The sequence below is a fragment of the Grampus griseus genome, assembly GCF_964374135.1.
Source record: "Grampus griseus genome assembly, chromosome: 16".
In the NCBI taxonomy this organism is placed as follows: Eukaryota; Metazoa; Chordata; class Mammalia; order Artiodactyla; family Delphinidae; genus Grampus; species Grampus griseus.
In genome coordinates, this window is record NC_139010.1 from 14,709,646 (window position 1) to 14,723,916 (window position 14,271).

Below are 14,271 nucleotides of genomic sequence, written 5' to 3' on the forward strand. Positions count from 1 at the left end.
AAGAGGCAATCATTACCCATGAGGTTTGTTCCCAGAAGGACATCTGTCAGCAGCCCTTCAGCTGCTTCAGCAAGAAATCTTTCATTCCTAAGGGGGTCTGGAGGCAGCACATCACAATGTTCACACTCGAGTATCCTTCCAGAGTTTCTTTATGAATATGCAAGCAAAACCAAGCAAACAGTCTTAGATTTCCTTTTTCAACAAAAAGTGGATACTGTACATTCTGTTCCATGCCTTGTTTCATTCGCTTAACATCCTCGGGAACGCTTCCCTATCAACACATAGAGAGCATCCTTAGTCTTCTTTCTTAAATACACACATATGGCTGTATACTTGTTTGTTTGTTTTCCTTATTGAATAGGCAAAACATTCACATCGTTCAAAAATGAAAAAAATGACAACGAATATACAGTCTCCATCTACCTAGTTCCCACCTAACTTCCATTCTCTCCACCAGTAACTAACGCTTCTTGTTTCTTTTATATCCTTCCAGAATTAATTTATGAGTACATAAGCTAACTCATATACAGATTTCCTCTAATTTTTTTTTTTTTTTTTTTTTTGCGGTACGCGGGCCTCTCACCGTTGTGGCCTCTCCCGTTGCGGAGCACAGACTCCGGATGCGCAGGCTCAGCGGCCATGGCTCACGGGCCCAGCCGCTCCGTGGCACGTGGGATCCTCCCGGACCGGGGCACGAACCCGTGTCCCCTGCATCGGCAGGCAGACCCTCAACCACTGCGCCACCAGGGAAGCCCTCCTCTAATTTTTTACACAAAAAAATAGCATATTATATACATTGGTGTGTGTCTTGCTTTTGTTCACTTGACAAATACCTTGCAATGCATACATAGTAGCCTTCCTCATCCTTTCTTTCTGCTACATTGTGTTCCAGTAATTCTTAATTGTTTAACCAGTCCCCATGGCTTCCAATGAAAAACAATGCTGCAGTGAATAACCTTACATACACATTTATCTTTCTACATACCTGTCAGGAATTGCTGAGTCAATTACAAATATACATTTGTAGCTGTAGTTAGCATTAGCAAATTGACTTCAAGGGATTAAACGGATTTACAAGATCCCCAGCAACTTTGGGTGTGTTGTGAAACTTCTCGATTTTTGCCAATTTGTTCGCTTTAAAACAGTATTTCATTATAGTTTTAACTTGCATTTCTCAACATTCTCTGAACGATGTGTGTCGTTCCATAGGTGAAAAGCCATTTGTAATTCGTATCTAATTCTTGTGAATATATGGGTGTTTCTGGATTTTTCTTTCTGTTCCACTGATCCGTCTATTCACTCACCATATCACATTTGTTTAACTACTAAGTCTTTTTTTTTTTTTTTGCGGCTGCGCCACGAGGCTTGTAGGGTCCTAGCTCTCCGAGCAGAGATTGAAGCCGCGCCCTCGGCAGTGAGAGCGCAGAGTCCTAACCACTGGACCACAAGGGAATTCCCTAAGTCTTTTTAATATATTTTAAGTCCCAGTGGAAATAGTTCCTTCCCTCTCTCTCCATCATTGCACACCTTTTCAATATTTTCTTGGTTCCTCTTGTTTGATTACATTTTTATATGAACTTCAGAATCAGTTTTGTCTGCTTCTAAAAGAAATCTGATGGTGTTTTCATTAGGACTGAGTTAAATTATAAATTGATTTAAAGAAAAATACTCCTTTTATGATGTTGAATCTTTCTATCTTCCATTTCAAATCTTTCCATTTGTTCAAGTCTACTTTTGTGTTCTTAGTGTTTAAAATTTTCCCCAACGTTTCTTTTTATTTTATTTTTATATATCTTATCCTTTTTGCTAATATTATAATTGGGCTTATTTCTTTGATTTGTCTTCCGTTTGTATGTGTAAAACCTATTACTATCTGTATGTTAATTCTGGACTCCACTACGTTACTATAAAATCTCTTGTTTGAAGTAGATTTTTGCATGATTCTCTTGGATACATACAATCTTTAATACAATACAGTTATATAACCATCTACAAACAGTGGTAGTTTTTACCCCCAACTTTGGATTTTTATGCGTCTATCTAACTTCCTTCTTTTGCCTTTGAGTGGGACAAGCATCCAGAATAACGTTAAATAATAAGAGTACACATCGTTGTCTAGTTCCTAAATTCAATGGGAAAGCCTTCAAGTGTCATGGTGCTGCTTCCGAGGCTGAGATAGATATATTTCACAAAGTTAAGAAAAAAAGTTTCTACTTTTGAGTATTATAATAAAGTTGTTTTTTTTTTTGTTTTTTTTTTTGTTTTTTTTGCGGTACGCGGGCCTCTCACTGTTGTGGCCTCTCCCGTTGCGGAGCAACAGGCTCCGGACGTGCAGGCTCAGCGGCCATGGCTCACGGGCGCAGCCACTCCGCGGCATGTGGGATCTTCCCGGACCGGGGCTCGAACCCGTGTTCCCTGCATCGGCAGGCGGACTCTCAACCACTGTGCCACCAGGGAAGCCCTATTATAAAGAATGTTTATTAAACTTTTCTGAAATGCATTTCCAGTGCATAGGGAGACAATTATGATTTGCTCCTTTTAATTTTGAATATAACAAAATCTGTATTTCTACTAGTGAACCATACTTGAATCAGTAGACTAAATCCTCCCTGGTTCATCCCCTACTTGGATTATGTCAGTCTATTTGAGGGAGGGTTAAATTCATAAGTGAGATTTGTCTCTTTTTGTTTTTAATTTTGACTAGGTTTTGGTATCAAAATGATATTTTAAAGGAATTTGAAACATTCATTCTTTCGAAGTTCTGAAACAGTTTACATGGCAATGGATTTGGAGGCCCAGGCCTGAACTTCCTGCCCCCAACAGGGCCTCCCACTTAACCCTCACCTCCTGTCTCTCTTCACCATGCCAGGTTTACAGTCAGGTTCAACAGCCTTCTTTGCGCACAGATTTTTGCCAAACCATCCCCTTGGCTATAGTTTCATCAGATAATAGGTAAAGAGAGTAGGAATATCATTCATCCGTTCATGCATATCCCTAATTAGATGGTGAGGCATGTGGCTACCTTAGAGAGTCCTAGTTACACCCATCAATTTACCTGAGCCTCAGTGAATCTCTCCATTTTGACATTCAAAGCCCTGGGGAAAAATCACGTCACCACCTGCCACAGGATTTTGTACGAATTAACTTTCAATATTTCATAACTGAAAACTGAAAGATATTACAATTTGTGCACAAAAGCGTGGAGTCTAAAATCCAGTCTCCCAGAACACGATTGTGTTAGCAGGCAGAATACTCTAAACTTCCAAATAGCAAAACCCTCTGAAGTGTTCAGATATGCCCCTTCATCAGAAGTTTACTCTCTCCAGTACCTACTCTATTGTAAAAGTAAATAATAAAATTCTGTTCCTCCTAATGACAACGTAGTACTCTGAAATTCCTGTTTAGAATGCCTTTTAAAGAAAAGATAGCCTTAATTTCCTAAACTAGATAATATATGGTAGCAATAGCCAAACACCTAATGAGACTAAAAGGCTGTATAAAAACAAACGCATAAGACACTGTCCTTCATTGAAATCTTCAAATTACAGCACTCCAGGAAAAGTACACTTACAAAGCACAGCACCACGATCATAAATAAAGCCAGTATTTTCTGGAGGGCAGGGGGAAGGCAGTGAAAGGGTGAGGAACATCTCCCTTGCCAGTTTGCAAACCGAAGCAGACAGAAATGCCTTTATACACCAAGTACCTTTGCCTTGCTTTGTTTTGCTTTGCCTCGCCTCAGGTGACATTTCAACACATAGGACAGAAGCCAGAGAAATTCTTCTCACAGTAAATATTTGGGAGAGCAAACCTTTGAAATACAAAGCTTCCATATATATCAACTTAGACTCGAAAGACGAGTTTTTATAAAGGGTTGGCTAAGAGCTTCTGACCTTTAATTGTCACATAGTTTGAGATACTTGTAGCCTGAAGAGAACATGGCGAAAAATACCATTTAGTGATTTCTTGTTTTCTGTCAGGGCAACATTTCTCCTGTACTTTCCGCTATTCCTTAGATGTCGCCCACCTGCTAGTCCTCTGATATTCTATGTTCTGTAAGGTGATTTCACAAATAGACTAGCCTTTCCTCCCTGCTGTAATGGTGCTCAATTTCCTTTGGAGCACGTGGATCTTCCTCACGGGTAGATGGTTGGTGGGACTATTGATCAAGGTTCCTTGATCTTGACCTATAGAGTAGAACCTGATCCAAACAAGGCCAGTAGGACCTCTCTCCCAGGATCCTGAATCTCAAGTGAAATCCTCTAATAAAAGAAAAATATTTGGAGTCTGTTGATCCCAGTGGTGGTGCATTAAAGAAACCCTCTGTCAGATCCTACTACCTTTGCTCCCTAGGGATACCCAAGCTTGGTTTCTCCAGCCTTCCATTTCATTCTATGAGCTAACATAGTAAATTATTTTGTTAAGTTAGCTGGTATTTGTTTCTTTTAAGTGCAACAGAATAAACATGTTGTGAGTATGCAGTAATTTCAAGTTGATTATTTTAACCATCCATACCCTGCTTGATCCTATTTGGGCAAAAGGTTAAGCTTAAGAGTATAGTCTATGACCACAAATACAGGAAATATAGATACGCTATACCTTTTTTTCTGAAAATTTCATCTTATTAATCCTCCTCCTTGACAACTTATGATCCAATATGATAAAATGCCTTCCCTGGCATCCTTGTACATAAAAAGTCTAAATTAACTGAATTTTCCACTAAGCCCACTTATCCTAATATTTACAGAAATGCAGTGTTATAAAAATGGAATCTTCATTGAAAAAGTTTTTTGATCACTTTCAATTTAAATTATATTGCACTCAATACCAAAGGAAATCAGAAGGAAGATAAGGCATCGCCCTTGCCATCTAGGAGCTTATAACCCCGTTAGGAAGGTAAGATACGCTCACAAGAGAGTATATAGTTAAGTGACACAGAGGTGGGTAGATGGTAAACCTTCAGGAGTCAGAGGGAATGAAAGCAATCAAGGCAGGAGCAGGAGTGGAAGCCCTCACAAAGCAGGTTCGTTCTAAAGAATAATGTAGAGACTCATGAAAGGGGGGCTCAGACAAGAGGATCAAGATTAATATGGGTGTGGAATCAGGAAAAGGCTTAATAGGTTTCATGTAAAGTGAAGAGGGCAGACCTTACAAGGCTCCCAGAGGAAAATTAGAAATTCCTGAAACTTAACGGGAAAGTGTCTCAAGAGGCCTGTGTTTATAGCCCCAAGACAGGATTCTTTTTACACTTTTTCTAATAAACCCTGGCACTAATAATAACCCATTTATATTATCTAAGTGGTGTGTTTTTTCCCTAAAAAATTAGCAAGATCAATAAGTACCAGAACATGTTGTTTTATTCCATGAGTATATTCAAAGGTTTGGGAATGTATTCATATGACTCTATAAAAATATGCTTCTAGGAAACACATGCATTGTAGTATATTCTAGTACATCCTTTGAGAATTTGGAATCTTTTAACCTGTGTTAACAAATTCAGACTCTGCATGACAAGACATCTTATAAAATTCAAAATTAGAAGCCATTTTGAAAGACAATTTGAACAGCACTGTAATTTAGGGGTAGTTTTGTCACACGACAGAGTCTGATGGGATATCACAAAATTAACTTTAACTTATAATTTAAGTGTATTTCTTATCTTTAACTTAAAAATTAAATGTATTCTGGAGAGCAGCCAAGATGACAGAGTAGAAAGACCCTGAGCTCACCTCCTCTCATGAGCACACCAATATCACAACTATCTGCAGAACAGCTATCGATGAAAATGACTGGAACCTATCAGAAAAGATCTTCTACTGAAACCGAGCAGGACCCTGTGGGGCTCCTGGGCACGGACCCTTTCTCTCCCCCATTCCTTGTAGGGAATGACCTCCATGACCTTCCCTGAGCCCCAAAGGGCAGGTTCAAACAGTTGCTAATCAGGAGGAAGGGAGGGGATGCAGAGACGAAGGAGGAGCAGCTAAGAAACAACAGTGCAGCCTTGGGGCAGGGTCCTGGTTCAGCCTGAAGGGATACACATAACAATATCTTTGAGCAATTTATAGAACTAAAGCCCCCAACAAATGGAAGATGTCAGCATTCTTCATTCCAGAGAAGACCACCTGGGACCAGATTAAAGGAACCAGAGAAGCTCATTAAAAGATTACCTGAGACCAGATTAAAGGAGTGCAGGCCCTGTACACATCTTAGTCTTATCAGCAACCCCACCCTTGAACCCTTGCTATAAAACTCCTCACCAAATCTCCCTGGGTTGGGACACACAGTTTTTGAGGGTGGGACGCTACTGTGTCCCCTTTTGCCTGTCAAAGCAATAAAGCTATTCTTTCCTACTTCACCCAAAACCCTGTCTCTGAGATTCGATCTGACACTGGTGCACAGAGGTCGAGCTTTCAGAATCACTACAACTAAAGACATAAAGAAAGAACCACAGTGACATGGGTAGGAGGGGCAGACTTGTGATGTAATCAAATCCCATACCTCCAGGTGGGTGACCCACAAACTCGAGAATAACTGTACTGCAGAGGCTCTCCCACAGGAGTGAGGTTCTGAGCCCCACATCGGGCTCCCTACCCGAGGGTTCTGCACTGGGAAGATGAGCCCCCAGAGCATTTGGCTTTGAAGGCCACCAGGGTTTAATTTTGGCAGCCCCACAGGACTAGCAGAAATAAAGACTTCACCCTTAAAGGGTGAACACAGACTCTCACAGGCACTGGGATCCAGGGAAAAAGCGGTAATTTGATAAGAGCCTGGGCCAGGCCTAACCAGCTAGTCTTGAAGGGTAAATAGGTATGCACCCAACATACGAGCACCTCAATATATAAGGCAAATGTTAACAGACATAAAAGGAGAAATCAACCATGACACAATACTAGGGGATTTTAACACCCCACTTACACCAATGGACAGATCATCCAGACAGAAAATCAGTAAGAAAACACAGGCCTTAAATAACACTTTAGACCAAATGGACTTAATTCATATATAGAGAGAGCATTCCATCTGAAAGCATTAGAATATATATTCTTTTCAAGTGCACATGGAACATTCTCCAAGATAAATCACATGTTAGGCCACAAAACAATTCTTGGTAAATTTATGAAAACTGAAATCATATAAAGCATCTTTTCCAACCACAACACTTTGAGGCTAGAAATCAACTACAAGAAAAAAACTGCAAAACACATAAACATATGTTGGCTAAACAACATGGTACTAAACAGCTAATGGATCACTGAAGAAATCAAAGAGGAAATTTTAAAATACCTAGAGACAAATGAAAACAAAAACGCGATGATCCAAAACCTATGACACAGCAAAAGCAGTTTTAAGAGGGAAGTTTATAGCAATACAAGCTTACCGCAGGAAACAAGAAAAATTACAAATAAACAACCTAAACTTATACCTAAAGGAATTGAAGAAAGAAGAACAAACAAAACCCAAAGTTAGTGGAAGGAAAGAAATCATAAAGATCAGAGCAGAGACAAATGAAATAGACATTTAAAAAACAATAGAAAATATCATAAAATGATACTAAAATCTGGTTCTTTGAAAAAATAAACAACAAAAACAAATATATACATTATGATGGTAATTCCCTGGTGATCCAGTGGTTAGCATTCCACCCTTCCACTGAAGGGGGCATGGGATCGATCCCTGGATGGGGAACTAAGATCCCGCATGCCACGTGGCATGGCCAAGAAAAAATAAAATAAAATTAAAAATTAAGTAAACAAAATTGATAAACCTTTAGCAGACTCATCAAGAAAAAGAGGGCGAGTGCTCAAATCAATGAAATTAGAAACAAAAAGGAGAAGTTACAACCAACACCACAGAAATACAAAGGATCATAAGAGACTACTATGAACAACTCTATGCCAATAAAATGGACAACCTAGAAGAAATGACAAATTCTCAGAAAGGTACAATCTCCCAAGACTGAACCAGGAAGAAACAGAAAATATGAACAGAGCAATTACCAGTAATGAAACTGAAGCAGTAATTTAGTGCTCACTTCAGCAGCACATATACTAAAATTGAAGCAGTAATTTAAAAACTCCCAGCAGGGCTTCCCTGGTGGTGCAGTGGTTGAGAGTCCGCCTGCCGATGCAGGGGATACGGGTTCGTGCCCCTGTCTGGGGGGATCCCGCGTGCCGTGGAGCGGCTGGGCTCGTGGGCCATGGCCGCTGGGCCTGTACGTCTGGAGCCTGTGCTCCGCGGCGGGAGAGGCCACAGCGGTGGGAGGCCCGTGTACCGCAAAAAGAAAAAAAACCCAAAAAATTCCCAGCAAACCAAAGTCCAGGACCAAATGGCCTCACAGGTGAATTCTACCAAACATTTAAAGAGTTAACACCTATCCTTCTGAAACTCTTCCAAAAAACTGCAGAGGAAGGAATACTTCAGAACTCATTCTATGAGGCCAGCATCACCCTGATACCAAAACCAGACAAAAATATCACAAAAACAGAAAATTACAGGCCACTATCACTGATGAACACAGATGCAAAAATCCTCAACAAAATACTTGCAAACCCAATCCAACAATACATTAAAAGGATCATACACCATGATTAAGTGGGATTTATCCCAGGGATGCAAAGATTTTTCAATATCTGCAAATCAATTAAAGTGGTACACCACATTAAAAAATACAGGAATAAAAACAATATGATCATCTCAGTATATGCAGAAAAAGTTTTTGATAAAATTCAACATCCATTTTATGATAAAAACTCTCCATAAAGCCAGTACAGAGGGAACATACCTCAACATAATAAAGGCCATACATGACAAACCCACAGCTAAAATCATACTCAATGGTGAAAAGCTGAAAGCATTTCCTCTAAGATCAGAAAAAAGACAAGGATGCCCACTCTTACCACTTTTATTCAGCATAGTTTTGGAAGTCCTAGCCACAGCAATCAGAGAAGAAAAATAAATAAAAAGAATCCAAATTGGAAAGGAATAAGTAAAACTGTCACTACTTGCAGATGGCATGATACTATATACAGAAGATCCTAAAGAAGCCATTAGAAAACTACTAGAGCTCATCAATGAATTCAGTAAACTTGCAAGATACAAAACTAATATACAGAAATTTGCTGCATTTCCGTACAGTAACATAGAAATATCAGAAAGAGAAATTAAGAAAATAATCCCACTTACTATTGTATCAAAAAGAATAAAATACCTAGGAATAAATCTACCTCAGGAGGTAAAAGACCTGTGCTCTGAAAACTATAAGACGCTGATGAAAGAAATTGAAGACAACACAAATAAATAGAAAGATATACCATGCTCTTGGATTGGAAGAATCAGTATTGTTAAAATGACCATACTACCCAAAGCAATCTACAGATTCAGTACAATCCCTATCAAAATACCCATGGCATTTTCCACAGAACTAGAACAAATAATTTTAAAATTTGTATGAAAATACAGAAGACCCCAAAGAGCTAAAAACAATCTTGAGAAAGAAGAACAGAGCTGGAGGAATCAAATTCCTTGACTTCAGACTATACTACAAAGCTACAGTAATCAAAACAGTATGGTACTGGCATAAAAATAGACACATATATCAAAGGAACACGATAGAAAGCCCCAAAATAAACCCATATACTTATTGTCAATTAACCTACAACAAAGGAGGCAAAAATATACAATGGAGAAAAGATGGTTTCTTCAATAAGCAGTGCTGGGAAAACTGGACAGCTACATGGAAAAGGATAAAATTAGGACATTCTCTAACACCATATACAAAAATAAACTCAAAATGGATTAAAGGCCTAAAGCTAAGACTGGATACTATAAAACTCCTATAGGAAAACAAAGGCAGAACACTCTTTGACATACATTGCAGCAATATGTTTTGGATCCGTTTCCTAAAGTCAAGGAAATAAAAGCAAAACTAAACAAATGGAACCTAATTAAATTTAAAAGCTTTTGCACAGCAAGGACTCTCCTGGTGGCACAGTGGTTAAGAATCCGCCTGCCAATGCAGGGAACACAGGTCCAAGCCCTGGACCGGGAAGATCCCACATGCCGCAGAGCAATGAAGCCCATGCGCCACAACTACTGAGCCTGTGCTCTAGAGCCCGTGAGCCACAACTACTGAAGCCCATGCGCCCACAGCCTGTGCTCCACAACAAGAGAAGCCACCACGAGAAGCCTGCGCACCACAACAAAGAGTAGCCCCCACTCATTGCAACCAGAGAAAGCCCGCGCGCAGCAACAGAGACCCAACGCAGCCAAAAATAAATAAGTAAAATAAATAAATTTATTTAAAAAAATAAATAAAAGCTTTTGCACAGCAAAGGAAACAATAAACAAAATGAAAAGACGACCTACTGAATGGGAGAAGATATTTGCAAATGATATGACTGACAAGGGATTACTATCCAACATATATAAACAGCTCATACAACTCAACACCAAAAATACAAAACAACCTGATATAAATATGGGCAGGGGCTTCCCTGGTGGCGCAGTGGTTGAGAGTCCGCCTGCCGATGCAGGGGACACGGGTTCGTGCCCCGGTCCGGGAAGATCCCACATGCCGCGGAGCGGCTGGGCCCGTGAGCCATGGCCGCTGAGCCTGCGCGTCCGGAGCCTGCGCTCTGCAAGGGGAGAGGCCACAACAGTGAGAGGCCCTCGTACCGCAAAAAAAAAGTAGATTGTGGTACAGTTTGCACAACTCTTGAATAAAATCCACTCAACAGCACACAGTAAGTGGGGGCATTTTACCATATGTGAATTTTATCTCGATAAAGCTGTCAAAAGAAAACACATTCAAAAGCTCCTAGAGGGGCTTCCCTGGTGGTCCAGTGGTTAAGACCCTGCACTCCCGATGCAGGGGGCCCGGGTTCCATCCCTGGTTAGGGAACTAGATCCTGCATGCCGCAACTAAAGATCCCGCATGCCGCAATGAAGACCCAGTGCAATCAAATAAATAAATAAATATTAAAAATATTTTTTAAATATTAAAAAATTTTTTTTTTAGAAAACCACAAAAATGCCTAGAAATTATGTTTCAGTTCTGACTCCAGTACAGGTAACAAGTTTCTGCTCAAACTAAAGAGCAGACCTGCTCGGCCAGAACTGTTCTAGTGTTAGTATTGCTCTTCCCCTATTGTGCCTTTTGCCCATCCAGCCATGCATCATTTATTCTCCACCACCACAGTTTGGGAAAAAGGTATTCTGGGAATTGAGAGGAACAATTATTTGGGAATTCTAACAAAAATGTAGGTAAACAAATCATTCTTTGGGTGTTGTAATAAAAATGAAGGTAAGCAAATAATTCTTTGTGAATTCTATTAAAATATAAACAAACATACACTAATACATACTAAAGCTCATAGTTGAACATAAATTAATTAAATTTCATTTACTGGGAGACAGTATAAGCAAGGTAGTTAAGAGGTATATCATATATCACCTATATGTGGAATCTAAAAAAAGAAGTGATACAAATGAACTTATATACAAAACAGACTTATTACCAAAAAAAAAGATGTATAAATAATGATGTATAAGATGTATAATGTATAAGATGTATAATGATGTATAAATAATGAGTCCTCTTTTTATCACAGCTATTATTCCACTTCTACTTTCACTTTCCTATTTCTTAAGCACTTCCATTCTACCATGTGTCTGACGGATGAAAAGTGCAGCATCTGCAGTTATCAGTAGCAAAAATGTCAACACTGTTATGACTGATTTTTGATAATTTATGAGTAATATAAAGCTTTAAAATAATATATAAATTCCCTCCGGGTCAAAAAACGTAAACTTTCAAGTGAACCTATGTGTTGATTCATATATTAGAGAACAAAGTCACATTAGCACATTAGTCCTTCAAAAGTTATAGTCACTGGATCAATTTTGTCACTTTCCAATGACATTTCATAATCAGTGCAGTTTATGATTTCTCCTCTAAAGTAAAACAATTTTAATTATATATCAATTTTTTTTATTATTTTATTTATTTTTGGCTGTGTCAGGTCTTAGTTGCGACACTAGGGATCTTTCTTGTGGCATGCGGGATCTTTCATTGCGGCACGTGGGCTCTTTGTTGCGGCATACGGGTTTCTCTCTAGTTGTGGTGTGCAGGCTCCAGAGTGCATGGGCTCAGTAGTTGCGGCACGTGGGCTTAGTTGCCCGGCAGCATGTGGGATCTTAGTTCCCCGACCAGGGATTGAACCTGTGTCCCCTGAAATGGAAGGTGGATTCTTTACCACTGGACCACCAGGAAAGTCCCCAGTATTATTTTTTAAAGGAAAAGAAAGAGAACCCACCCTATTGTCCTTCTAAATTAACTATTAAAACTCTTTGTAAAATCATATTGTCATCCTTATTTTATATATACACATGAACATATATATTTCTATATCTACAATTCTATAAGCATTTTCTACAATATTAAATAGCTATAAAAGAGAATGAACTCCAAATAATAATTTTAGTACAACTGTAAATCCCACTGTGGTAACCTAATCAGATTGTCTCAGAAGTCAAGAAAGGACTAAGCCACTTCAGACTCCTGGCATATTAAATAGTGCAGGGAAAAAAAAGCCTAAATGAGGATATAAAAATCAAGATATCTGTTTAATTTAATTTAAAAATTAATGCTATCAGGGACTTCCGTGATGGTCCAGTGGTTAAGACTCCATGCTTCCACTGCAGGGGCACAGGTTTGATTCCCGGTCAGAGAATTAAGATCCCACATGCTATGAGGCGTGGCCAAAAAAAAATTAATGCTATCAGCCAAAAAAGTAGAAACAACCCAAGTATCCAACAACTGATAAATGGATAAATAAAATGTGGTATATCTACACATGGAATATTTTTTTCCTTTATTATAAACTATATTTACCTTTTGGTCTCCAAGTTAACTGAGGTGGTAGGTAGTTTTATTTTTTGTATTTTTTAATTTTTTAAAATTTATTTTATTGAAGTAAAGTTGATTTACAATGTTGTGTTAGTTTCTGGTATACAGTAAAGTGATTCACTTACATATATATATACATATTCTTTTTTATACTCTTTTCCATTATGGTTTATTATAGGATATTGAATATAATTCCCTGTGCTATAAAATAGGACCTTGTTGTTTATCCAGTCTATATGTAATAGTTAGCATCTGCTCATCCCAAACTCCCACTCCATCCCTCCCCCACCCCATCTCCCCCTTGGCAACCACAAGTCTGTTCTCTATGTCTGTGAGTGTGTTTCTGTACACAATGGAATACTGTTCAGCAATAAAAAGGATTGAAGTACTGACACATGCTACAACACGGATGAACCTTAAAAACACTATGCTAAGTGAAAGCAGCCAATCACAGAAGACTACATATTGTATGGTTCCCATTTATATGACACTTCCAGAATAGGCCAGTCTACAGAAACAGAAAGTAGAATAGCAGTTGCCTAGGGCTAGGAGGGTTGGGAGAAAATGAGAAGAGAATGCTGAGGGGTAGGAGGTTTCTTTTGGGGATGATGAAAATGTTTTAGAATTGATGATGGCTGCACAGGTCTGTGAATACACTAAAAATCATCAAATTGTACACTTTAAATAGATGAATTATAAGGTTTGTGAATTATATTTTAATAAAGCTGTCATTTAAAAATTAATGCAAACCCCAACTGAATACGTTTGTCAAAATTCATCATATTGTACACATAACCACTGGATTTTATTGTATGTAAATTACACCTCAATGAAGCTGATTTTATAAAGAAAAATAATTAATGTTATGAACACACACACAGTTCCAGTGACCATATATATGGCCTGATTTGGAGATAAGATCAACAATATGTGTTTGAGGCCTTTCATAAACGTAAGACCCCTCCCCAAGGCCAATGGCGGTCCTCCCCACCGATGTCCACACACCTCCCAACACACACACCCAGATTTTTGTTTCTTTTTGGCCTGACAGTTTCCTTAATGACCCCTCCAGTTCATGATTCTTTCATGTAACTTAACTAATGCAGACACAGTCACCTCCCAAGTTAGCTCATGATCACACCCAGATTTTTAACCCAGAAACAGGTTTAAACAAGGGCAATAAAATCAGATTATGTTTTGTTTATTCTGTTGTATTGTATCTCCTCAAAGAAAGCAGTAACAGAGCTTCTGTTTAAGTGCAGGAACAACTACACATCGTAAAAGAATCTAAGCAATGAAAATAAAACATAAATTCCAGGTTTCTGAAGAAAACGTCAGGGATCTTTGGCTGCTTTGTGTACATA